General features: G+C 39.4%; 1 pseudogene; it reads left to right on the top strand.

Annotated features, from left to right (window-relative positions):
• Positions 1-45: 45 nt before the first annotated feature.
• Positions 46-27,716, top strand: LOC120203725 (annotated as a pseudogene).

The following is a 27,716-nucleotide window of genomic DNA, read 5'->3' as shown; positions in this document are numbered from 1 at the left end:
GGACAATCTTGCACTTAACCAGCTAGCAGCTACTTCTTTTGTTTATTTTGTCTCTCTTTATCTTTCTCTTCCCTTTGTTCTTTAATATTTTTAGTGAGGAACAAAATATAAGTGTAACCAGCGCAAAAAGTGCATTGCTTAGTGTAAACAAGAAGGTCCATTTCCATTTTTTTCAGCCATGGACATGGATTCAAACTCCAAGCTTCCCGTAGTGTGGAATTCTTTCTTCGTTGTTCTTTTAGCTTCCTGGGTTTGTTCAGTTTCTTCTTCTGTTTCCTATGACAGTAAAGCTATCAGCATTAATGGCCAAAGAAGGATCCTCATTTCTGGATCCATTCACTACCCTAGAAGCTCACCTGAGGTGAACTTTTTACCTTCATTTTCTACCTGTAAAATGTACTGTTTGGTCTCTTTTATTTCCTCAAAGATCCAAGTTTTTATAGCATTTTGATGCATATCTTCATCTGGGTTCCTCCTCTTTCTGTTTGCATAGTATATCATTCTGTTGATGTAGTATGTGATAAGTTGTTTGATTCTTAGGAAAATGTTCCTAAACTTCAGTTCTTTTTTGTTACAGATGTGGCCAGATCTTATAGAGAAAGCTAAAAAAGGAGGGCTAGATGTAATTCAGACATATATTTTTTGGAATGGCCATGAGCCTTCTCCAGACAAAGTAATGAATGGACAATATTTTTTTTCTCAAGAAAAAAGCTTATTCCTTGGTTTAAGGAGCTAATGGCATAAAAAATTTCTGAAATTTACTTTCCACTTTTTTGTTACTTTAGTACTATTTCGAAGGCAACTATGATTTGGTCAAATTTATTAAGCTGGTGAAGCAAGCAGGCCTCTATGTTCATCTGAGGATTGGTCCTTATGTATGTGCCGAGTGGAACTTTGGGTAATGCTAAAAATGTTTATTTTCCAAAGATATTTGGGATTTCACCGTGAATAGTAGTTCAAGCAATGAATTTTAGTTAAATTTTCAGGGGTTTTCCTGTTTGGCTGAAGTACATCCCTGGTATCAATTTCAGAACAGACAACGGACCTTTCAAGGTTAGCCAATTTCCAATCGTCCATATGATGTTTAATTGGATTCATTTAATATTCTTTTGATATATATCATAAATTTGATAATATCCACCCTTTTCTGTTCTGGAATTTTTTTTTGAGTAACCAATGTACTTACTGAATTGCTATGATGAAGGAACAAATGCAAAGATTTACAAAAAAGATTGTGGATATGATGAAAGCAGAAAGGTTGTTTGAGTCTCAAGGAGGTCCTATTATTCTATCTCAGGTAGATCTGGCACTTTGTTCTAGGTTTTCTTGGTTTAGGATATGGATATTAGCCATCTGTTTTGTGTTTAGTTATAATCTTTATTTTTGACAGATTGAAAATGAATACGGACCCGTGGAGTATGAACTCGGTGCACCTGCTAAAGCTTACAGTGACTGGGCAGCTAAAATGGCTGTGGATCTAGGCACTGGTGTCCCATGGGTTATGTGCAAGCAAGATGATGCACCTGATCCCATTGTAAGTATACTATGCCCATTTGCCTTTTAATCATATTCTTTTCATTTGAACCATTTTCTTGTCATGTTCTATATCCAATGTTAATAGCCATCATGTTTCTATCAAAAAAATAAAAAAAAATAGCCATCATGCCATGTTCAATCTTCTTTAGTATCATTGCTAGTGAACGGTGTGTCGTTTTTAAATGATATACTATTTCTCATTGCACATGGCTCAGCTTTGCTCTTTCTTAGTCCTATGTGTTAGAATGGATACATTATATTCTTGTTTAATTGCCAGTGAACAATGTGTTGCCTATTTGTTTTAGTCATAGCTTAAATGATATACTATTTCTCATTGCACATGGCTCAGCTTTGTTGTTTCTTAGTCCTATATGTGTATATATTTTATTTTTATTGGACTGGATGACCATGTTCCTTTCATCATTTAGTGTTGCACCCATTTGAACTTATATATTGCTGTCATGGATGCGCTTTTTCAATTCATTTTGAGGATTCAAAACTTTTTATTTTTTTGTTTACTTCCAACAGATTAACACCTGCAATGGTTTCTACTGTGACTACTTTTCGCCTAACAGGGCCTACAAACCGAAGATGTGGACTGAAGCCTGGACAGGCTGGTAAGCCTGCTTCTGTGTCCACAAGATTTGTCTTTTTGCAGTTATCCCTTGCTCAAAAGAAATACAGGTTCTCCATAAGATAAGGGTGTCACCTGGCATATGAATGATGTTTCTTTTATTTTTTACGGTGTAGGTACACTGAGTTCGGAGGGGCAGTGCCTTACAGACCCGCTGAAGACATGGCATTTTCAGTTGCGAGGTTTATTATATAGGGATGGCAACTCAACCCGAACCCGACCCGATCGGGTCGGATTTTTTTAAAAAAAAATTCAGGTTCGGGTCGGGTTTTTTTTTAATGTACTGTTCGGGTCGGGTCGGGTTTAGGGTGAAAAAAATCCGACCCACCCGAAAAATATATATAATTTTATCTATATATTTAGGGATAATTACAATATTACCCCTCTATATATAATTTTTTTTCAATTAAATCACTGTTTTTATTGAATAAAAATATATTTTTTTAATTATTTCGGGTCGGGTCGGGTTTCTAAGTCACATATTCGGGGCGGGGCGGGTCGGATGAAACCTTAATTTCTTCGGGTCGGGGCGGGTCACGGGTGGAGGACCCTTTTTTCTCGGGTCGGGTAAACCCGACCCGACCCGACTCATTGCCATCCCTAGGTTTATACAGAAAGGAGGATCGTTCATTAATTATTATATGGTAGAATCGTATTTTCCTTTCAATTTTTACCAAGTTCAAGTGCTGAATGAACAAGTCTCGTATGCTTGCCTTTTCTGTTATAAGTATCATGGAGGAACAAATTTTGGTCGAACTGCTGGGGGACCTTTCATTGCTACTAGCTATGATTATGATGCTCCTCTTGATGAATATGGTATGCTCAAAGTATCGATGGTGCATTTTTCTCTCTCTCAAATTTGCTATGCATCATCTAGCTTCTTTTGTCTACTTGGTCTGAACCGCACATTCTATCCAGATAAAATATATTATAGGAGGTTGATTTGAAGGACCACCGGTTCTTGTCATGCAGGACTTTTGAGGCAACCCAAGTGGGGCCATTTGAAAGATTTGCATAGAGCGATAAAGCTCTGTGAACCAGCATTAGTATCCGGAGATCCCACACTGATGCAACTTGGAACATCTCAGGAGGTTAATAATAAGACTTGTATTTCTAAGAACCTCGATCTTAATTTGAAATGTTTTGTATGCAATACTTGCATATAAATTCCATTCTAAACGTACAGGCTCATGTGTTCAACTATAAATCTGGAGGTTGTGCCGCCTTCCTTGCCAATTATGACCCGAATTCATTTGTGAAAGTTGCCTTTAGGGACATGCACTATAACCTGCCGCCTTGGTCTATCAGCATTCTTCCCGACTGCAAGCATACTGTGTACAACACTGCAAGGGTAAGAAGAAAGATTTAATGAACTTGAAACTAGGTTATTCCTATTTTCAGCAATACAATGTGTCAAGACTGATTTCTGGCAAGCATCTTGCCAATAACTTTTATCACTTTAATATTATAACATGCTACTTTTTAGATGTTTCCAAGTTGCAGTTTTTACATAGAACTAATACGAGAGGAATCAGCCGGAGATTTTTCGTTTTCTGTTGACCATGTGAGATAAGTAGAACTATGACATTGATAAGAAACTTTCCATAACAGGTTGGTGCCCAAGTTTAACGGAAGAAAATGGTTCCCGTTCCAATGCATGGAGGATTCTCTTGGCAAGCATATACCGAAGAGACAGCTTCGGATCTTGACAGTTCGTTCACGATGGTTGGGCTCTTGGAGCAGATAAATACAACCCGAGACTCAACTGACTACTTGTGGTATACAACAGAGTAAGTAATGAATAGTAATATCTCTTTGCAATTCACATCATCTTTCTTTGTTCAACTAGTTTATTGCAATCCAATAGTTCTTTTATTTAAGAACAAAGCTATCTTCTATTGAACTTGTTTGATTATCCACAATTGAATTTCTAATGCTCTGTAAGTACTTTACATCACCAGCATTGAGATTGACCCCAGTGAAGAATTCTTCAAGAACGGAAAATCTCTCGTTCTTACCGTCTTATCAGCTGGCCATGCTCTGCATGTTTTTGTTAACGGTCAACTATCAGGTGAGATTATCATTGATTTTAATTTGCTTTTGAATCACTTCATATAATATATGAAAATATAATGCTATATTTTTGGCTTTTGACTCCGGTAGAGTTCCAGAATGTTACCATAGAGAGGAGATTGGGTGTCCATGTTTTTGCTTTTAGACTACTTAGTGTAGGTCAATAGTGCCATATTAGCTTGCTGAGTCTGTTTGTCTAAAAGATGATTACTGTTTCTTTCCCTCATATTCTTTTTCCTCTTATTGATTTTCGTCAGGAAGTTCTTATGGAAGTCTAGAATTCCCGAAACTAACATTCAGCCAAGGTGTTAATTTGAGAGCTGGTATCAATAAAATTTCACTTCTAAGCATTGTTGTTGGTCTCCCGGTATGCTCTCTTTCTCTTTTTTCTCCAGCTTTGTCACGGTGGGATTTATTTATGAATGATTTGAGATTTTGGTTTGAATGGAGAATGTTGGTCCACATTTTGAGACATGGAATGCTGGTGTGCTTGGCCCAGTCACATTGAACGGTCTCAATGAAGGAAGGAGAGACCTCTCATGGCAGAAATGGTCTTACAAGGTCTTTCACTTGCATGCTAGTGTTTATTCTCAAGTTGTCCTGATGTGCTGGAGAGTTATTTGGTTATTTATTCCCTTTCAGATTGTCCATAAGGGAGAAGCATTGAATCTTCATTCACTAAGTGGTACTTCATCGGTAGAGTGGGTGCATGGGTCCTTAGTGGCACGAAGGCAACCAATGACATGGTACAAAGTAAGTATCTCGAAATACAACCAAACTGATAAAATGTGCACGTGAATGCCCCTTCGGATCGTGTTTGTTGACATTCTTTAATTTTGCAGACAATTTTCAATGCTCTAGCTGGAAATGCTCCTTTGGCTTTAGATATGAGAAGCATGGGAAAAGGTCAGATTTGGATAAATGGACAGAGTATTGGACGCCACTGGCCGGCATATAAAGCATCTGGAAATTGCAGTCTCTGTAATTATGCCGAAAATTACGATGAGAACAAATGTAGAACTGATTGTGGGGAGGCCTCTCAAAGATGCTAAGGAAGCGAACTAATCCGCTTAAAGTTTCTCTTACAAGCAAGGAGTTGTTGATAAATTGACGTTTGGGGTATTATACTATAATGTTTAGGTATCATGTTCCTCGTTCATGGCTCAACCCTACAGGGAATTTGTTGGTTGTGTTTGTGGAATGGGGTGGGGACCCGAATGCGATTTCTCTGGTTCGGAGAGAAACCGACAGTGTTTGTGATATCCATGAGTGGCAACCAACCCTCATGAATTACCAGATGCAAGCTTCTGGTAAAGTTAACTAAGCTTTAAGGCCAAAAGTCCAATTAGAGTGCGACGCCAGGCAGAAAATCTCAGCAATAAAGTTTGCCAGCTTTGGAACTCCAGAAGGGGAATGTGGAAGCTACAGTCAAGGAAGCTGTCACGCTCTCCATTCTTATGATGCTTTTAATAGGGTATGTTAAAATCGGACCTTCGGATATACGCTCAAAATTGTCTGAGTCACACCTATATTCTTTTCGAAGATAATATCAGTTGCAGTCTCTTCCTCATCTGCACTTCAACGTTCTTTTTAGAGCTCTTAGTTTCATTGCACCGTACACATTAACTTATATCGCTTCATTTGTCACCTCCTAGACTCGGGCTATGTGTTTCAACTAAGTTTAGTGGATCACATTCATGATTCTTAAAGACATTTTTTCGAAATCGTTATTCTATCAACGAAAAATCATATTTATAAATGACATTTATGAAATTATAATAAATTATATTATAAAAAAAAACCAACTCATAATTATGAGAAAAATAACAATTTAATTAAAACATGTCTTTAAAAATCTAAATTACAATAAACCAATATAAATTAGCAAAATGAGTATTCATTATAAAATTCAATACTTTTAAAATAATGCTCATGTTACTATAATAGAGTTAACTTAAAAGATAAAACATTACAATACGATATACTTCAAGAGATATGTTGATATTCCAAGTGTTTGATCCGAGTATCTAACCAACAGTATCTGAAAGGAGAAAATATTTTCGAAAAATGAGTTAGGCTCAGTGTGTTTCAATAGTACAATAAAATCATAGTAGGGTACAGTAATTGAGTAATAGTTCATAAATTCATCATTAAACCATAATGAAGTTTAACTTTTGAAACTCGTAATTTAAAACCCTTCTCTTGTACACCATCCGCAATTCCCCAGAATTGCGTCCATAGGGCTTACCTTAAGCACACAGCAGAAAGGAAGCCAACCTAAAGATAGGCTTTAAGGCCTGTATCCTTAAGTCCGTAGGGCTTACCCTAAGCACACAACAAAGGGAGCCAACCTAATGAAGCATCTTGAGGCCCGTGAGCCTACCCAAGAGTCACATTAGGTCCATAAGGTTTACCAGCTTGATCAAAGTTGTAACTTCGTAATGCAATCCAACCCAAAATCAGTATTTCAAAAATACTATTTATGCAGTAAGCATGATTTCCATAATTTCATAATCAATATTATAATATACCAATGAAAACCAATCATATATCAGTCATATTCCATAAACTATCAGCAGTAAATAGGTGGATTAATAAAACATTAAACCATAACTTTCAATGTACCATATTTCAAAACATATAAAATAATCAAGTAGTACACAGAGAACACACCTCGACAATAGGTTCAAATTGTAGATCTAGTGATTGCTGACCTCGCCACGCTCTGCTACTGTTTTCGAACCTAATCCATAATAAACACTATATTACTAATGGGTAACAAAATTAATTTCTGAAATCATAAAATTTACGGGTCTTACGGGTGAATATTGGCAGACGCGGCTTAACTGATCTAGAGGAGCTGGGTCGAGCTGTCGAACGGTCAGGAGAGTCTCTTGTACCTTCAAACATTAATAATTTATCAGTTCCAAGTCTTACTCAACCATTCAAAGCTTAAACTCTTTAGTACATAAGCATTTTTTGGGTTTGACTATCAATTTGGAAGCTTTCGAGTCTGAATTTGACCAAACGGAGTGCGGAATCGGAATCAGGGCGTCGAAAAACATAAAGTATGACTTTTCAAAAATTTAAATTCTTGGTCAAAATCAAAGTCAACGGGTTTGACTGATGATTTGGAGATCTTACGGTTCGAATTTGACGAAACGGACTTCGGAAACAGATTCGTCACGTCGAAAAATGTCAGAATAGGTATACTCGAACAAAATCAAAGGTCGTTTAATGGCCGTTTAGAGCTAGTCAAAGTTATGGTCAAAGGGATTCAATAGTACACATTCAAAAATTACAAAAATATCACCTTTATTAAAAATAAATACCAAAATATCACCTTTATTAAAAATAATTACCAAAATATCACCGTTTTACAAATAATTCCCAAAATGTCATCATTTTAAAAATAATTACCAGAATGTCACTATTTTTAAAACAATTCCCAAAATGTCACTTTTTTAAAATAATTCTCAAAATGTCACATTTTTCAAAATAATTCCTAAAATATCACATTTTTCAAAATAATTTTTAAAAGGTCACCGGGTCGGGTCAACAGGTCGGTCAACGGGTCGGGTCGAATCGGTTCGGACCGATCAGACCTTTTCAGACCAGTTAAGCCGGTCAAACATGAAATCAACCAGTTCGTAGCTCCCCCAAGTGCAGGGGCGGCGCGTGGGGGAGCGTGAGGTGTCGTTTGGTTTCCATTAATTTATGAAAAAAATTCTAAAAATTCTTTTAAGCGATTTTGAGTCACTTACCAACCTCGGTTCAAATTTTTGAACGGTGGAGAGCTCTATTTCAACTCGGTCGAATCTTTGACTGCTCCACCTCCCACACGCGCCGTCGCCTACGGAGACAAGGACGATACCGTCGGACTCGGAACGACACCAGGAACACGATGGTGCGGGAGGTGTCGAAAACCAATCAAAGATCGGAGATGAATTTAAGATTTTCTCAACGGTGGTGCTAAAAAAACGTCGAGACTTTGACTCGAAATTCACGTCGTTTGGCAGCGTTTCTGTTCGCGTGTTGTGAGTACTATAAAATATACGCAAATAATGTGCAAGTATACACAATCGCTCAAGTAATATAATGATGAGTGAGTATCGTCTCCACAGGGATTGGGTGAAATTACGAAAGTCTAACCAAAGCAACGCACTAAATTATCTAAGTATAGTTAGTCTTGATATATACAAATGTCACGGTAATGGAAATGTGTATGCTGGTGAATGTGGATTGATGGTGTAGCAAATGGAATTGCAGTGGCAATGATGGATGTTTAATATTGAGTATGGTGAAATGTCAAGGCAATGAGAAATGGTAAAAACAGTAACTTAAAAAGATAAATAAAATAAGAAGAAAATAATCCTCACGTGACAAGCTTCCAATGAAATGAATGGTAAGGATTGGTCTAAGGTTGCTAAACTCATTTCTCAAGTATATTTAAGCTATCTTGTCTTTACTTACTCGACAGGGCTTTCCTAAGGTGTTCAAAAGAACCTAACAGAATAGGATGCCAAGGCATCTGCTCTCACTCAACGATGTTGGACAGCCTACCCTATTGATAAAGACACCCTTCTTAGTCATTGAAATCCTATCCTAGTCTCTTTCGAGATCTAAGGGATTAAGTTATAATATTCCTAGGCCGGTTCAAAGCCCCTTGAAAATACCATAACCTATTGCTTATGAGGATCTTATCTTGCGTTTCTTCCGAATACTTACAAGTATTTTTAGTTTAGGATTCTTCCGAATACCTAACCTTCATCTAAGAGATGGACATTTCCATGCCTCTTACAAGCCTAGATGGTGAAGCATTCATAAGCAAAGCAAATAAAGAACCAAAATAAACTTAAATATACCATTAAAAATAAAGTTTAAACAACCATTCAACCAACCACCACCAAATACGTTAGTTCATGGTGGGGTTCGAAATATCCAAACACAAAGTCATGAAAATTCGTTCCAACAACCCACAAAATAATATAAAGAAATAGCAGCAAAAAGGGAAGTGAGAAGAAGCCTTCGACGCGTCACCGGAGGTCTTCTCTTGGCTACCACGAACCACCTAGCTCGCTAGCTCCTTTCGGCGCCTAGCTTGCCACTCCTTGGAGCTTTATCAATGGAGGAATATTCCAAGGAAGAAGAAAGGAAAAAGAGAAAATAAAAATCTGATTTTTCTGCTCTATGCGTGTGCTCTCCCCTCTCTTCTCTCTCCCATGAGGTGTCATATATAATAAATAAAATATCTAGGGGTAATGATGAGTTTGTTGGGTGCGAATTACCCCTCATACCCCTAGAATCACATTTTGTGCATGAACCTTATCCTCCAAGTGGCAGTGGTCCATTGGTAGCTCTGGCAGGCGGTTACAGCAGTCCTTCACGTGCAGAGACAGCTGTCCAGTGCCAGCTGTCCTGTCCAGTGACAGCTGTCCAGTGCCAGCAACGTGTGATGCCGCGGCATTACTTCCCAAAGAATCCTTTTCCTTGCAATTCCCTGCACACCATAGACAAACTACACCTTTCCCTCAAACATCATCATTAAGAAATAAAATAGTACAACCACCACAAATGCAACTATATGCAACTACATGATCCTAAAATGACTAAAATGAGCTTTTAAACAAACAATAACTTAAGTGAAAAAGGATTTAAAAGTAGCCTTTTTAGGAAGTTAACACACCCCCAAACTTAAGCTATTGCTTGTCCTCAAGCAATGGATAGCAGTTACATAAGCATAATGTCATGGCAAAGTTCGATAGTAAGACAGTAGGACAAAATTGAATTTCAACCCTCAGAACGATAGGCTTCAACATGCTAGACTTATCAAGAATTCAAGTACTTTTCTCTAGGTCAAAATCCTTTGTGGTAGTGTGTGTGCGTGATTGTATCCAATCTATACTTAGCGAATTTAGACAATTTCTAATCAAGTCCCCTAGTTGTTGTCAAGGCATTTACTTATCATTAAGCACATTTTTACTCCCTTTTTTTTTTGATGCTGTTACGAAGGGAGTCAGCTCATCACACCTACTCTCCCACACTCTAGATGAAAGGGAGCATACCTTCCATCCCCGAGCTAGTTAAGTAGAGTCACCCCGTGACTTCTTTCATTCACTCATATGCACGATGCTTCCATTTATTAAAGAAAGTTCCAGGAAATGCCACGGCAAAGAGGAGTGTCCCTCTACAGCTATGCTTAAGCATTTATTCACAGTTTCATTTCTAAGGGAGTTTGTTTTTGATTTTCCTTTTAAACACCATACTATATTTCAATGCCAAGACTAACTAAAGTTCCTTCATAAAAATTTCCTAAATTTTCTAAGTATAGAGAACATACAAATTGTGTAAATATTTTTCACCAAGCATCAAGCCCTAGAGTGAGTTCTATCATTCTCAACAGTCATTTACATTCAGATTCTAGCTAACAAAATTATTATCAACAAAATTATTATCATCGGGTATCAAAAACATTTATCTAACTAACTGTCCTACCATTTACTGATGCCATGACATAATACTATGCTAATGCTATCATGCATATGCCCTACCAAGAACAATACCTCCCCCAAACTTAAGGGAAGCATTGTCCTCAATGCTTTAAAGAGAACTAAACTATCTATAAACTATATGTTATGCAATGAAATGCAACTAAATGAAAATGGATGCAAAAGAGGTACCTCAATGTTTACGTGATGGTGGTGCTTTGGAGGTGCTAGCAGCTCCTCGTCGGGTGCGCTTTCGGATAGGTGCTGGGCTGGACTCGGAAGAATTGGAGTAATAGTGCACAATGCGTCCAGCCGTGGTCTTGGTGCGGCGACCACTACGTTGTGCAGGAGAAGGATTGGGTGCTGGGACGGGGCTGGGTGTTTCTTCGACAGGGACAGTGGGCGGATATTCAGGAGTCTTGGATCGGTATGTATCAGGAGTAGGGTCATCAGCAGGAGGATCAGGTGCATCGTGCTCAGGCTCTGGAGATGCCTCGGCATTGAATGCCGGCAGAATTTCGTCTGGGAATCCAGGAAAATTCCGTTGTCCGTGGGGAATGATTTCTTGAAAGAATGATTCCACCACAGCATCTCTATGCTTCACATATCCAAAGAAGTTAGGGATGTCACCGTGTAAAGCATGCAGTTGAGCTTGAGTCTGCATCACAGCTTCCTCGAGAGCAAGTAACCTTGCCTCGGCATTCGATTCTGTAGCACCTGCAGATTGCTCATGAACAGGGTCATTAGACTTGGGATTTTTAATTCCCAACAACAGTGGAAGTCTAGCCCTAGTGATGCCCGATAATCCAGGTAAAATTTCATCAAAAGCATTTTCCTCAACCTTTTTCTTACGACATAAAGCGGTAATTAAATTAGGAAACACCAAAGCACTTGCCTTTTTACCCAAACAGTCGTGAACTTGCTGAACAATGATACGACCCACATCGATCGAACGGGATACCATTATAGAATGTAAAAGCAATAAGCGTGAAAGTGATACCGTAATGTTGTGGGAGGTGGGCATTAATTTATTCTTGAGAAAGTGATTCCATAGCTTTGCGCGCGGCTGAAGACGTTCCCGGTTGACCGAGTATCGGCTCATCTGGCGACCATTCCACTCAGTGTTTTCGAAACAAAGGTCCTCCAAGACCCCATCGTATGTGTTGCTATCGGCTTCCTCTTCGAACGTGGCATGGTTATCCACAACATCCTGCAAATGAAAATAACGATTAATAGCAGTGGATGTAAAACGGATTTGCTTACCTCGAACGAAGATGGAGTGTTGATTGGGCTTGAAAATGTTCGCATAGAACTCCTTAACTAATGAGGCGTTCACCGAACCAGGATGACGAGCAAACTTCTGCCATTTGAGTGGCGTCACGATGTCCATAACATCGGGTCCAAAACCACCATCGGTTTCCTCGTAAAATAAATCCTAACTCAAAAAGAGTTTTCGGTTCTTGAGTTTTGGAACTGAGCCTTAGCCTCATCGTTCTCAAACTGTTGCCAAGCGGTCGTGTCGGTTGGAGCTGGTTGAGCGCACCATTTTCGTGTTTTTGAAGTAAGAAAATGAAAAGGAAAGCTTTTGAAAGCTTTAAAACTTGGATGTATTCGGCTATGGAGAAATAACAAAGAAAGAAGATGAATGAAAGAAAGAGAAAATGTAAAAGTTAAAATGAAAGAGAAAAATTAATAATGAAAGATAAAGAAAAAGTTAAAATTTGAGGGAAAGGGGTGATAGGACGGTTAAGAGAAATTAGTGGGTGGGGATTGCGCGTGTATGGGGAAGGAAAAAACTGCCAAAAAGCATGATGTGATGGATAAAAACTGTGGAAAGAGAAAGAAATGTCAGAAATTAAATTAAAAAAAACAAATCAAAAGAATATCTCTCCAATTAATGCTTGTCCTTTCCTCCCTTTTGTAACCCCCTTGTACGGTTTGCAGCAATGTGGTCCCTACAAATCAGATCAAAAAATTAAAAAAATAATAAAATAAAACTAAAGAAAAAACTTGAATGTTAAATTTTATTATGCACAGACACAAATTCATGTCGAGGCATCGAATTTGGTTCTCCTCTGGGCACTTCAGTATCGTGTAGTCGTAACACGTCCTTGTTGTGCGGTGGTGGAATTCCATTGTAGGCTTTCAGACGCTGGCCATTGACCTTGAAGATCTTCCCATTGTCTATTCTCTTGATGTCAACAGCTCCATGGGGATAGACATAATGCACCTCAAATGACCCTGACCATCGAGATTTTAGCTTCCCAGGAAAGAGTTTAAGTCTGGAGTTGTAAAGCAAGACTTGTTGCCCCACATGAAAAGGCCGTGGCATCAGTTTTTGGTCATGTCACTCTTGGTTTCTCCTTGTATATCCGAGCATTCTCATATGCTTGTGCTCTAAACTCTTCCATTTCATTAAGTTCTAATAATCTGCTCCCCAGCTAGTTGAGCATCGAAATTCAATCGCTTGATAGCCCAATAAGCTTTATGTTCAAGCTCAACCGGGAGATGACAAGCTTTACCTACACTAACTTGAAGGGTGACATCCCCAAAGGAGTTTGAATGCTGTTCTGTACGCCCAAAGTGCTTCATCCAACTTGGCGACCAATCCTTTCGCTTGGGTTCACCACTTTCTCTAAAATGCTTGATCTCTCGATTAGATATCTCAGCTTGGCCATTTGTCTGCGGATGATATGCCGTGGCAATATGTGTCGAACTCCATATCTCAGCAATGCCTGGCAATCAACTTGTTATCAAATGGGTTCCTTCATCACTGATGATAGCACGAGGTACTCCAAACGAGTGAAATATACTTGTGCAAAAACTTGAGTACGGTCTTAGAGTCATTCTTTGAAGTTGCTATTGCTTCACCCACTTTGACACATAATCCACAGCAAGCATATATATAATTTTCCTTCAGAAGGGAATGGTCCCATGAAGTCGATGCCCCACACATCAAACAGCTCTATCTCCAAAATATTTGCAGCGGCATCTCATGTCGTCTGGAGATGTTTCCAGTCCGTTGGCATCGATCACATCCTTTGTAAATGCTTGGGCATCTCTAAATAAAGTTGGCCAGTAAAGCCTGATTGCAGGACCTTAGCAGCAGTCCTTGTTCCACCAAAATGGCCTCCACTTGGGGCCGAATGACAATGGTACAAAATATCACTTGCTCCTCTTCAGGTACACATCGTAATGAGCTGCATTCAGAATTGTTCTCTAGCCTAGACAAGTGATCAACAACTTGATTTCAGTTCCTTTCTATCTACCACCTCTAAGTCAAATTCTTGCAAAAGTAAGATCCACATAATAAGTCTAGGCTTGGCATCCTTTTTGTTCACTAAGATTTATAGCCGAATGATCAGTGTGAACAATAACTTTAGTACCTATTAGGTAAGGTCTAAATTTATCAAAAGCAAATACTACGACAAGTAATTCTTTCTCAGTGGTGGTGTAGTTCAATTGTGCTTCATTTAAAGTGCGGCTAGAGTATAAAAACATGAAAATTTACCTCGGCGTTTGCCCCAAAACAGCTCTTACGGCATAGTCGCTTGCATCACACATCAGCTCAAATGGCGATGTCCAGTCGGGAGGGACTACAATGGGTGCCGAGATCAGTTATCGTTTCAGCTCAGTAAATACGCCGAGGCATAATTCGTCAAACACAAAGGGTTGGTTTTGTTGAAGCAATATGCACAAGGGTTTAGAAGTCTTGGAGAAGTCTTTGATAAACCTTCTATAGAATCCAGCATGTCCAAGAAAACTTCTTATTCCCTTGACCGAAGTTAGTGGTGGCAATTTTTCAATCACTTCAATCTTTGCCTTGTCCACCTCAATACCCTTGTGTGAAATTTTGTGGCCTAATACAATACCTTCATCACCATGAAGTGACATTTTTCCCAGTTTAAGACCACTCAGCCTCCTCGCATCTCTTGAGAACTTTGCTAAATTGTCGAGGCATCATTCAAAGTCGTCCCCACAAACAGAAAAGTCATCCATGAAGATCTCCAGAAAATCCTCAACCATATCTGAAATATAGCTTGCATACAGCTGAAACGTTGCCGGGCATTACAGAGTCCAAAGGCATCCTCCTAAAGGAAAAAGTGCCATAGGGACAAGTAAATGTAGTCTTCTCCTGGTCCTCTGGTGCGATGGCAATTTGATTATACCCCGAGTACCCATCCAAAAAGCAATAGAATGCTTTGCCGGCCAATCGATCCAACATTTGGTCGATGAAAGGTAGAGGAAAGTGGTCCTTCTTCGTAGCTTTGTTGAGTTTTTATAGTCCATGCATACCTCCAGCCGGTAACAGTGCGAGTGGGTATAGCTCATTATCCTCATTCGTAACCACCGTCGTGCCTCCTTTCTTCGGAACACATTGGACAGGGCTCACCCATGAGCTATTGGAGATAGGGTAGATCACTCCAGCATCAAGCCATTTCAGAATTTCTTTCATCACCACTTGCTTCATAACAGGGTTGAGTCTTCTTTTTGGTTCAATTGAATTGCCGTGGCAATCTTCTAGCAGAATCTTGTGCATGCAGATCATGTGACTAATGCCTTTCAAATCGGCCATAGTCCACCCAATTGCTTTCTTATGCTGTATCAAAACACTTAACAAACTTTGCTCTTGGTTAGCAGTAAGGTTAGCGGAAATAATCACTGGTAAAGTCTCATCGCTACCTAAGTAAACATATTTAAGATGCCCTGGTAAAGTCTTAAGCTCTAGGTTGGGTGCATGCAATAATGAAGGCTTAGGAGAAATGAATTCATCAAAATTCAGAGGTTCAAAATTCATACCTGATCTAACTTGTACTAAGCTAGATTGCTCCTCCAAAATTGGAAAGTTATCGGATTCCACTAAGCTTTCATCATCCACCCAATATTCATTTTCTGCTAGCTGAATGAAGTTGTTCTGGCAAAGATGTTCAGTCTCTTCTTCAATCACTGAGTTCAATTCAGAAATGCCTTGACATTCTTCAGTGTCATCAACATATTTGAGCATTCTAAAAACATTGACAGTTACACACTGATCAGCCACTCTCATGGTGAGTTCACCTTTTTCATAGTCTATCAATATACGTCCAGTGGCTAGGAAAGGTCTTGCCAGAATGATTGGTGCCTTGGCATCAACTTCGCAGTCCAGAATTAAGAAGTCGACTGGAAACACAAACTTGTCCACCCTTACTATGACATCCTCGACTCTCCCTTCAGGTTTAACATGGGATTTGTCGGCAAGTTGTAAAATAACTGAGGTGGGTCTTGCATCTCCTATGCCAAGCTTCAAGAATATCGATTCTGGCATTAAGTTGACACTTGAACCAAGATCACATAAAGCCTTTCCAACAAAATTAGCTCTAATTGAACAAGGAATAATGAAGCTGCCCGGATCATTTCTCTTTGGCGGCAACTTACTCAATGAAGAACAAAATTCTGTTGCCGTGGCAACAGTCTATACTTTCCTCTTCTTGGTACAGATGTCCTTCAGAAATTTGGCATACATCGGCATTTGTTCAACAGCTTCCAAGAGAGGTATATTGATATGGAGCTGATCAAGAATGTCTACGAACTTCTTGAACTGAACTTCATCATTGTGCTTCTTCAATCTTTGCGGGAAGGGTGGGGGAGGTCTAGCTTCCTTAGCTGTAGGAATAGAATTTTCTTTTGCCTTGGCATCAGAATCTGGTACCTTGGCAGAATCCTCCTCCTTGTCCTTCTCACTATCATCTTGTAATTCAGCTTCAGTAGTGGGATTAGAATCATCATGATGTGGCCCACTATCCTTGACTTGTCGATTGATTTGTGTTTCACTTGGAAAACGTCCATGCTGACGCTCTTGCAATGCCGTAGCAATCTGACCAACTTGATCTTCCAAAGCTCTCAGAGACGAGCTATGGCTTTGAAGTAAGGCACCTTGACTATGAAGTAAAGCTCCTTGATTCTTAATTGAAGTAGAATGATCTTGCAGCATTGTCTTCGTAGTTGATATGAATTCTTGAATTGTAGCTTCTAAGGAACTTATGCTTGCTGAAGATGAAGCTCCTTTGTTAGTATTATGCCATGGCATAGCATTTTGGTAACTTTGAGGCTCATTGTGATTCTGCTGCCTAGTAGGTTGATTAGCATTGTGGGCTCCTTGATTTCCCCATGAAAAATTAGGATGCTGACGCCATCCAGCATTATAAGTGTTTGAGTAAGGATTGTTGCTGCCTCGATTGTAATTACCAACAAAGTTGATGGACTCATGATTGGTTAGGCATTCGCTCTCGTGATGATTGCCTTGGCATAACAGATATGCCAGACTAGTTGTTTTCACTTCCTTCACATCAGTGGAACATTGTAAGTTCTTCAACATATTAGTAATAGCGGAGAGTTGAGCAGACACCGAATCTTTGGCTTCTAACTCGAATGCTCCAGGTGCTCTCCTTCCACTCCCAAGTCTTGAGGAAGGAAATTGATAATCATTGTTAGCAATTCTGTCCAAGATAGCAAACGCCTCCGTAGGTGATTTGTCCAGCAATGTCCCATTTGCCGAGGCATCCAGTAACATCCTCGTGGGTGCATTGACTCCATTATAGAACATGACCACTTGAGTCCAATCATGAAAACCATGATTTGAACACTTTCAAAGCAAACTCTTGTAACGATCCCAACACTCATACATGGATTCGTTGTCGCCCTGGCGAAAAGATGATATTTCATTCCTTAGCTGTGTATTCATATTCGGTGGGTTGTACCTCAATAAGAAGCTCTTACAAAGATCGGCCCATGATTCCATCGAACCGGATGATACACCACTCAACCAAGCCCTTGCTCGGTCACGCAATGAATACGGAAAAAGCTTTAATTTCAGAAAATCCTCATGCACTCCTTCTTGGCGGAAATAATCACAAACTTCCAGAAAATTGCGAATGTGCTGCCTGGCATCTTCAGTTGGCATACCCCCAAACTGCCCAATGGAATTCAACATGTTGAACATGACTGGTTTCAGCACGAAATGTGCAGCTTGAATTTTGGGTGCCACAATCCCAGGATTCAGATCATCCAGCATCGGATTTAAATGATCTCGAATAACACGAGGCCTGATAGCAGGTTCAACATTGTTTAATGCCTCGGCATTTTGATTTCCGTCATCTTGACCAATGCCTTGGTTTCCAATCTGATACATATTTCTTTGAGCACGTCTTCTTCTTCTAAAGAGTCTTTCAATCTCAGGTTCTATTGGTTCCAAAGGCTCTTCAGAATTTCTTCTAGGCATACACTAAATAAACCTGAAAAATAAAAAAAAATATCAAGTAAACTATTAAAAAATAAAAATGCAAAAAAAAATAAAATGCTCTGGCAAAACTAAATAACTTCAGCCTGCCAATCCCCGGCAACGGCGCCAAAAACTTGTTTGCGTGTTATGAGTACTATAAAATATACGCAAATAATGTGCAAGTATACACAATCGCTCAAGTAACATAATGATGAGTGAGTATCGTCTCCACAGGGATTGGGTGAAATTACGAAAGTCTAACCAAAGCAACGCACTAAATTATCTAAGTATAGTTAGTCTTGATATATACAAATGTCACGGTAATGAAAATGTGTATGTTGGTGAATGTGGATTGATGGTGTAGCAAATGGAAATGCAGTGGCAATGATGGATGTTTAATATTGAGTATGGTGAAATGTCAAGGCAATGAGAAATGGTAAAAACAATAACTTAAAAAGATAAATAAAATAAGAAGAAAATAATCCTCACGTGACAAGCTTCCAATGAAATGAATGGTAAGGATTGGTCTAAGGTTGCTAAACTCATTTCTCAAGTATATTTAAGCTATCTTGTCTTTACTTACTCGACAGGGCTTTCCTAAGGTGTTCAAAAGAACCTAACAGAATAGGATGCCAAGGCATCTGCTCTCACTCAACGATGTTGGACAGCCTACCCTATTGATAAAAGATACCCTTCTTAGTCGTTGAAATCCTATCCTAGTCTCTTCCGAGATCTAAGGGATTAAGTTATAATATTCCTAGGCCGGTTCAAAGCCCCTTGAAAATACCATAACCCATTGCTTATTAGGATCTTATCTTGCATTTCTTCCGAATACTTACAAGTATTTTTAGTTTAAGATTCTTCCGAATACCTAACCTTCATCTAAGAGATGGACATTTCCATGCCTCTTACAAGCCTAGATGGTGAAGCATTCATAAGCAAAGCAAATAAAGAACCAAAATAAACTTAAATATACCATTAAAAATAAAGTTTAAACAACCATTCAACCAACCACCACCAAATAAGTTAGTTCATGGTGGGGTTCGAAATATCCAAACACAAAGTCATGAAAATTCGTTCCAACAACCCAAAAAATAATATAAAGAAATAGCAACAAAAAGGGAAGTGAGAAGAAGCCTTCGACGCGCCACCGGAGGTCTCCTCTCGGCCACCACGAACCACCTAGCTCGCTAGCTCCTTTCGACGCCTAGCTTGCCACTCCTTGGAGCTTTATCAATGGAGGAATATTCCAAGGAAGAAGAAAGGAAAAAGAGAAAATAAAAATCTGATTTTTTTGCTCTATGCGTGTGCTCTCCCCCCTCTCTTCTCTCTCCCATGAGGTGTCATATATAATAAATAAAATATCTAGGGGTAATGATGAGTTTGTTGGGTGCAAAATACCCCTCATACCCCTAGAATCACATTTTGTGCATGAACCTTATCCTCCAAGTGGCAGTGGTCCATTGGTAGCTCTAGCAGGCGGTTACAGCAGTCCTTCATGTGCAGAGACAGCTGTCCAGTGCCAGCTGTACTGATGCAGAAATATCTTTTTGTCTTTTTCTGCGCCAGAAATGCCAAGGCATTTCAATCTGCTTTAGCAACGTGTGATGCCGTGGCATTACTTCCCAAAGAATTCTTTTCCTTGCAATTCTCTGCACACCATAGACAAACTGCACCTTTCCCTCAAACAACATCATTAAGAAATAAAATAGTACAACCACCACAAATGCAACTATATATGCAACTACATGATCCTAAAATGACTAAAATGAGCTTTTAAACAAACAATAACTTAAGTGAAAAAGGCTTTAAAAGTAGCCTTTTTAGGAAGTTAACAGTTTCGCTATAATTGGTTTATTGGATTTTGATCACGGGTCGAAGATGAACATGATGGTGGTTTCAATTTTACGATCGGAAGTCGGACGACGTCAGAATCGGACTTGAAAGAAGAATGATGGAGAAGGGAAATTGAGCTTGTGAAATCAGAAAAACACGCATATATCATATAACCTGCCGACACTCCTTGGGCAAATTCAAGGCTTGGTCCATGAATTTCCTTTACTTCTAAAATGTCCTACAAGTTTTCAAAAATTTTAATTTAGTCACCAAATTTCACCAAATTACACCGATTTAAACAATTTTTTCCTTCAAATTTTTTGGGTTGTTACAATTCTCCCCCTCTATAAGAAATTTCGTCCTCGAAATTTACCTTATGAGAATAGTTGAGGAAACTGAGCCTCCATTGACTCAAATGTCTCCCAAGTAGCTTTAGAGGGGCCTCGATTACTCTATTGAACTTTTACCATTAGAATATGCCTATTCCGAAGAACTCTCTCATTTCTTTCTAAGATATGAATGAGCTCCTCCTCATATGACAAATCAGGTCTCAGCTCTACCTCTTCAACCTGAATGATGTGACTGGGATCTGGACAGTATCACCTCAACATTGATACATGAAAGACATCATGAATACGATTGAGCTCAGAAGGTAACTCAAGCTGATATGCAATAGGTCCTACCCTCTTCAAAATACGAAATGGTCCAATAAATCTTGAATTCAATTTACCCTTACGCCCGAATCTCAATACTTTCTTCCAGGGTGATACTTTTAAAAAGACCTGATCTCCAACTTCAAATTGAATATCTTTCCTCCTTTGATCTGCATAAGACTTCTGTCTTTCAAATGCCTCTTTCAGACGGTCACGAATCAATCTGACTATGTCTTCCATCTCGCGTATTAACTCAGGTCCCAAAGTCTTCCGGTCACGTAACTCAGTCCAACATATCGGAGTGCGACATTTACGCCCATAGAGTGCTTCTTAGGGTGCCATACGAATGCTGGTCTAATAACTATTATTGTAAGCAAATTCAACCAATGGCAAAAAGTTCTCCCAGCTACCATGAAAATCAATTACGCAACCCCGCAACATATCCTCCAGAATCTGAATCACTCTCTCAGATTGACCATCAGTTTGTGGGTGAAAAGATATACTATAATCCAATCTTGTTCCCAAAGCCGTATGTAGCGCCTTCCAAAATCTCGAAGTAAATCTCGGATCTCGATCAGAAATAATAGACAATGGAACACCATGGAATCTGACAATCTCTTAAATATACAATCTCGCCAGCTTGTCCAAAGTATAATTTACCCGCATAGGAATGAAGTGAGCTGACTTTGTAAGTCTGTCAACAATCACCCAAACTGAATCCTTTTTCGAAGGAGTCATAGGTAAGCCAGTAAAAAAATCCGTAGTATTATGCTCCCATTTCCATTCAGGAATCTTGATAGGCTGTAACAAACCTGATGGATGTTGATGTTCTGCTTTAACTTGCTGACAAGTCAAACACCTAGACACAAAATCTGAGATGTCCTTCTTCATGCCTACCCAATGATACCTCTCTCTCAAATTCTGGTACAACTTATCTCCACCGGGTTGCATAGAATATGGACTACTGTGAGCCTCATTAAGAATAATCTACCTCAACTCAGCATCATCAGGCACACAATATCGACCCTTAAAGCATAAAACTTTATCCTGATCAAGGGCGTAAACTGAGCTTGTCCCCTGCTCTACTTGCTCAAAGATGGATAGCAAGGAGCTATCAAGGGGCTGCTTAGCTTTAATTTCATCAACCAAAGTTGGCTTAACTTGTAATTCTGCTAACAAAGTGCCATCGTCATATAAATTCATCATGCCATTAAAGACCTCAACTCCGATACCGTCTTTCGACTTAAAGCATCTGCCACAATGTTAGCTTTACCAGGGTGATAATCAATCACACAATCATAATCCTTTAGAATCTCTAACCAGCGTCGTTGTCTCAAATTAAGCCCCTTCTGGGTCAAAAGATACTTTAAGCTCTTATGATCAGTGAAAATATAACACTTCTCTCCGTAAAGATAGTGTCTCCAAATCTTCAAGGCAAAAATCACTTCTGCTAACTCCAAATCATGAGTTGGATAATTACACTCATGTAGTTGCAGCTGAGTGTGAAGCATCACTATACACTGTAAAATCCTTCCCAGACTCTGGTTGAATCAACACTGGTGCTTAAGTCAACACCGCCTTTAATTTCTCAAAGCTCTCCTGTTGTGCCTCGCCCCAGTCAAATGACACGTTCTTCCTTAACAACTTTGTCAAAGGAGCAGCAATGATCGAGAATCCCTAGACAAAACATCGATAATATCCAGTCAAGCCCAAGAAATTGCGGATCTTAGAGACGTTCTTGGGTTGTTTCCAATTCACAATAGCCTCTATCTTGCTTGGATCGACCTGAATACCTCGCGAAGAAATAATGTGCCCCAAAAACGAAACTTCTTGAAGCCAAAACTCACACTTGCTTAGTTTGGCATATAGACGATGCTCTCTCAAGGTTCACAGAACGATCTTCAAATGCTCGTCATCCTCTGTTTCCGTCCGAGAATAAACTAGAATATCATCAATAAACACAACCACAAATTGATCCAAATATGGCCAGAACACACGATTCATCAAATCCTTGAAAGTTGCGGGAGCGTTCATCAAACCAAAATGCATTACTAAGAATTCATAATGACCATATCTAGTGCGAATGGCTATTTTTACAACATCGGACCCCTTAACTTTCAATTGATAATACCCCGAACGAAGGTCGATATTAGAGAATACAGTAGCTCCTCGCAACTGATCAAATAAGTCGTCAATCCTGGGTATTGGGTACTTATTCTTGATCGTCATCTTGTTCAACTTCCGATAGTCAATACATAACCTTAGCCACCCATCCTTCTTTTTCACATACAGAATTGGAGATCCCCAGGGTGATGTACTATGCCGAATAAATCCTCAATCAAATAATTCTTGCAATTGGACCTTCAATTCCTTAAGTTCCTTTGGAGCCATACGATAAGGTGCCATAGAAATAGGTTAAGATCCCGGATAAGTCTCAATCTCGAACTCTACCTCTCTATCAGGAGGTAACCCAGGCAACTCCTCCGGAAAAACATCAGGAAACTTGCTAACTGTACGAATCTCTTCGATCGTTGACAAGGAACCTTTAGTGTTCAAAATACAGGCAATGAAAGTCTCATATCCCTTCCTGATCATACGATCAATTTCCATAGCTGAAATAATATTGGAGAGATAGCAACGCCGTTCTCCAATTAACACAACAGTCCGACCATCTGAAGTCTTCAGAGTAGCTCGCTTATATTAGCAATCCAGATTTACCTTCTGTTTTTTCAACCAATCCATCCCAAGAATTAGATCGAACTCCTCTAAAGGAAGTTCCATAAGATCAGCGAGAAAAATTTCTCCCTGAACCTCTAGAGGACAATGCCGAAATACTTTATTCACTATTATTGTCTGTCCTACTGGACTCATAACCGTAACAGTATTATCAGTGTTCTCGATCGGAATCTGAAGGTTTCGAGATACTGAGCTCGATACATAGGAGTGGGTGGAGCCATTGTCCAGTAATGCAAAGTATGAAATAGAATAAATAGTAAATGTACCTGCAACAACCTCAGGCTCATCTCTGTCATCCCGACGTCTAGTGGCGTAAACCAAAGCTGGCTGTCTAGCCTCAGAAACTGTTGGCCCTATATTCTGCTGAGGTCAGGCTTTACTGTCTGTCCTGGATGCTGAACCATGAGCCTTTACTTGGCTACGATATCTAATTGGAGTCTGTATTGTAGTCTGTGAACGCACAGGAGTCTGGGTAGCGGTTCGCTAAGACAAAGCTAGCTGAGGACAATCCCTCCGAAAATGACCACTACATCCATAATGAAAACATGCTCTGGTCTTCCTATAACACTCTCCCGTGTGCCGTTTACCACAAAAGTCACAATGAGGCACTTGAAACGGAACCGAAGAACCACCTCTACTAACAGCTGAAGGTGATGATGCTGCAGGCCTGAAGCATGTATTGCTCCAATGAGGGGTTGAAGTACGAGTCCTCTTACCAGACTGTGCGGATGATTCAGTAGGGCCAAAAGATTTCCTAGACCGCTCCTGATCAACACGCTCTCTACCAGAAGCTAAAGCCTCCATCTCCTCAGCATCCTTGGCTTTGCTCACCAGCACATCAAAAATCTCATCTTGAAGGGCTACCACCTGCTTATGTAGCTCGTATATGAGCCCAAGGGCAAATTTACGGCATCGATCTCTCTCGGTAGGCACCAGATTGATTCCATACTTTAACAATTTCAAGAACTCTATCTCATACTCTGAAAAAGTCATATCACCCTGAACCAAGTCCTGAAACTGTTATCATCTTTGGACTAAGTAACGCTCCCCTAGGAATCGACTCCGAAAGCGCTCCTTAAAGAAATCCCATGTCAAACGATCGGTAGGAACACTACTGGTCACTGACTCCCACCAGGTGTGGGCATTGCCTTCTAACATCGCTACTGCCCCCAAATATCTCTTAGTTGGGTCCAAACCCAACTGATCCATGCGTCTTTCTGTATCTTGAAGCCAATCTTCTGCTTCAGTAGGAATTCCTCCAAGTTGTCCTCCAAAAGTCCTAACCCCCATTGGCGATCAGAGTTTGAGAAATAGGCACCTCGGATCCAGCACCAGCAGCTCTGACCGCTCCTTGAATCAACTGTAAAAATTGTCTACCAAAATTCTCATCAAATGCAACTCTGGTAGAATCAGGCTCACTATCGGTTGCTCCCCTGATCGATGTAGTCATGCCAATCCTAGCAGTAGGAGGTAAATTTGTCGGGGTTGTAGGAGCAGAATCACTTGTCAGAGGTGGGGGATCTACTCAAATCTTATCGATCGGGTCTGCAAATCTAGCCACTCGACCTCATCCTCGGCTAGTTTAACGTCCACGTCTAGCACTCATTTTGGTAGATCTCTAGTTTACTACAGAAGATAAAACTTAGGGTTAGATAAGCACCTGCAGTCTCAGACACAATTAAAATCGTAAAAACTTTGAGACATGGCCTTAGCAACAGGTTTTGTAAAATATTTCAAAACCGTATTTTCAATTTGGACTCATACACAGTCCGAGGTTTAAAAAAACAAAAGCTCTGATACCAATTAAATGTCACACACTAGACCCGACCTATGCGTTTCGACTAAGTCTAGTGGATCACATTCATGATTCTTAAAGACATTTTTCTGAAACCGTTATTATATCAATGAAAAATGATATTTATAAATGACATTTATGAAATTATAATAAATTATACTATAAAAAATATGTTAATCCTCCAAGTGCTTGATCCGAGTATCTAACCAATAATATCTGAAAGGGGAAAATATTTTCGAAAAGTGAGCTAGGCTCAGTGTATCCCAATAGTACAATAAAATCATAGTAGGTAGAGTAATTGAGTTATAGTTCATAAATTCATCATCAAACCATAATGAAGTTTAACTTTTGAAACTCGTAATTTAAAACCCTTCTCCTGTACACCATCCGCAATTCCCTAGAACTGCGTCCATAGGGCTTACCTTAAGCACACAGCAGAAAGGAAGCCAACCTAAAGATAGGCTTTGGGGCCTGTATCCTTAAGTCCGTAGGGCTTACCCTAAGCACACAGCAAAGGGAGCCACCCTAATGAAGTATCTTGAGGCCCGTGAGCGTACCCAAGAGTCACATTAGGTCCATAAGGTTTACCAACTTGATCAAAGTTGTACCTCCGTAATGCAATCCAACCCAAAATCAGTATTTCAAAAATACTATTTATGCAGTAAGCATAATTTCCATAATTTCACAATCAATATTATCATATACCAATGAAAACCAATCATATATCAGTCATATTCCATAAACCATCACCAGTAAATAGGTGGATTAATAAAACATTAAACTATAGCTTTCAATATACCATATTTCAAAACATATAAAACAATCAAGTAGTATATAGGGAACACGCTCTGCTACTGTTTTCGAACCTAATCCATAATAACACTATTACTAATGGGTAACAAAATTAATTTCTGAAATCATAAAATTTACGGGTCTTACGGGTGAATACTGGCACACACGGCTTAACTGATCTAGAGGAGATGGGTCGAGCTGTCGAACGGTCAGGAGAGTCTCTTGTACCTTCAAACATTAATAATTTATCAGTTCCAAGTCTTACTCAACCATTCAAAGCTTAAACTCTTTAGTATATAAGCATTTTTCGGGTTTGACTATCAATTTGGAAGCTTTTGAGTCTGAATTTGACCAAACGGAGTGCGGAATCGGAACCAGAGAGTCGAAAAACATAAAGTATGACTTTTCAAAAATTCAAATTCTTGGTCAAAATCAAAGTCAACGGGTTTGACTGATGATTTGGAAGCCTTACGGTTCAAATTTGGGGAAACAGACTTCGGAAACGGATTCCGCACGTCAAAAAATGTCAGAATAGGTATACTCGAACAAAATCAAAGGTCGTTTAATGACCGTTTAAAGCCAGTCAAAGTTATGGTCAAAGGGGTTCAATAGTCACATTCAAAAATTACAAAAATATCACTTTTATTAAAAATAATTACGAAAATATCACTATTTTACAAATAATTCCCAAAATATCATGTTTTAAAAATAATTACTAGAATGTCATTATTTTAAAAAAAAATTCCCAAAATATCACCTTTTTTAAAATAATTTCCAAAATGTCACCTTTTTCCAAATAATTCCTTAAATGTCACATTTTTCAAAATAATTCCCAAAATATCACCGGATCGGGTCAATAGGTCGATCAACGGGTCGGGTCGAACCGGTCAGACCGATTTAGACCGGTCAAGCCGGTCAAACATGAAATCAACCAGTTCGTAGCTCCCCCAAGTGCAGGGGCGGCGCGTGGGGGCGCGTGAGGCGTCGTCCGGTTTCCATTAATTCATGAAAAAAATTCTAAAAATTCTTTTAAGCGATTTTAAGTCACTTACCAACCTCGGTTCAAATTTTTAACGATGGAGAGCTCGATTTCAACTCGGTCGAATCTTTGACCGCTCCACCTCCCACACATGCCGCCACCTACGGAGACAAGGACGACACCGTCGGACTTGGAACGACACCAGGAACACGATGGTGCGGGAGGTGTTGAAAACCAATCAACGATCGGAGATGAATTTAAGATTTTCTCGCTGGTGGTGCTAAAAAAACGTCGAGACTTTGACTCGAAATTCACGTCGTTTGGCAGCGTTTCGCTATAATTGGTTTACTGGGTTTTGATCACGGGTCGAAGATGAACATGACGGTGGTTTCAATTTTACGATCGGAAGTCGGACGACGTCGGAATCAAACTTGAAAGAAGGATGAAGGAGAAGGGAAATTGAGCTTGTGTTTTCTGATTTCAAAATCAGAAAACACGCATATATCATATAACCTGCCGACACTCCTTGGGTAAATTCAGGGCTTGGTCCCTGAATTTCTTTTACATCTAAAATGTCCTACAAGTTTTCAAAAATTTTAATTTAGTCACCAAATTTCACCAAATTACACCGATTTAAACATTTTTTTCTTCAAATTTTTCGGGTTGTTACATCATCCTTGCAGCTGTGTCGGGCAAAACTTCTGCTCAGTGATAGTCGCACCCGAAATGTTTGGAGGAGATCCATGTCCTAATATAATGAAAAAACTCTCTGTAGAGGTCATTTGCAGCTAATGGAACACATCACAAGTACGTGAATTATACAGGTTTTCCATTCAACGTTTCTCTTTTTGGAGTTCACAATCATTTGTTTAGGCTTTTGAGGGTGAAGTTGTACAAATACACAGCACACCCTTGGTTAAGGCTTCGTATAGATGG

Source organism: Hibiscus syriacus, unplaced genomic scaffold, assembly GCF_006381635.1.
Source record: "Hibiscus syriacus cultivar Baekdansim isolate YM2019G1 unplaced genomic scaffold, ASM638163v2 tig00000340_pilon, whole genome shotgun sequence".
Lineage (NCBI taxonomy): Eukaryota > Viridiplantae > Streptophyta > Magnoliopsida > Malvales > Malvaceae > Hibiscus > Hibiscus syriacus.
Note: the sequence above shows the minus strand (reverse complement) of the source record. Positions and strands in the feature narration are given on the sequence as shown.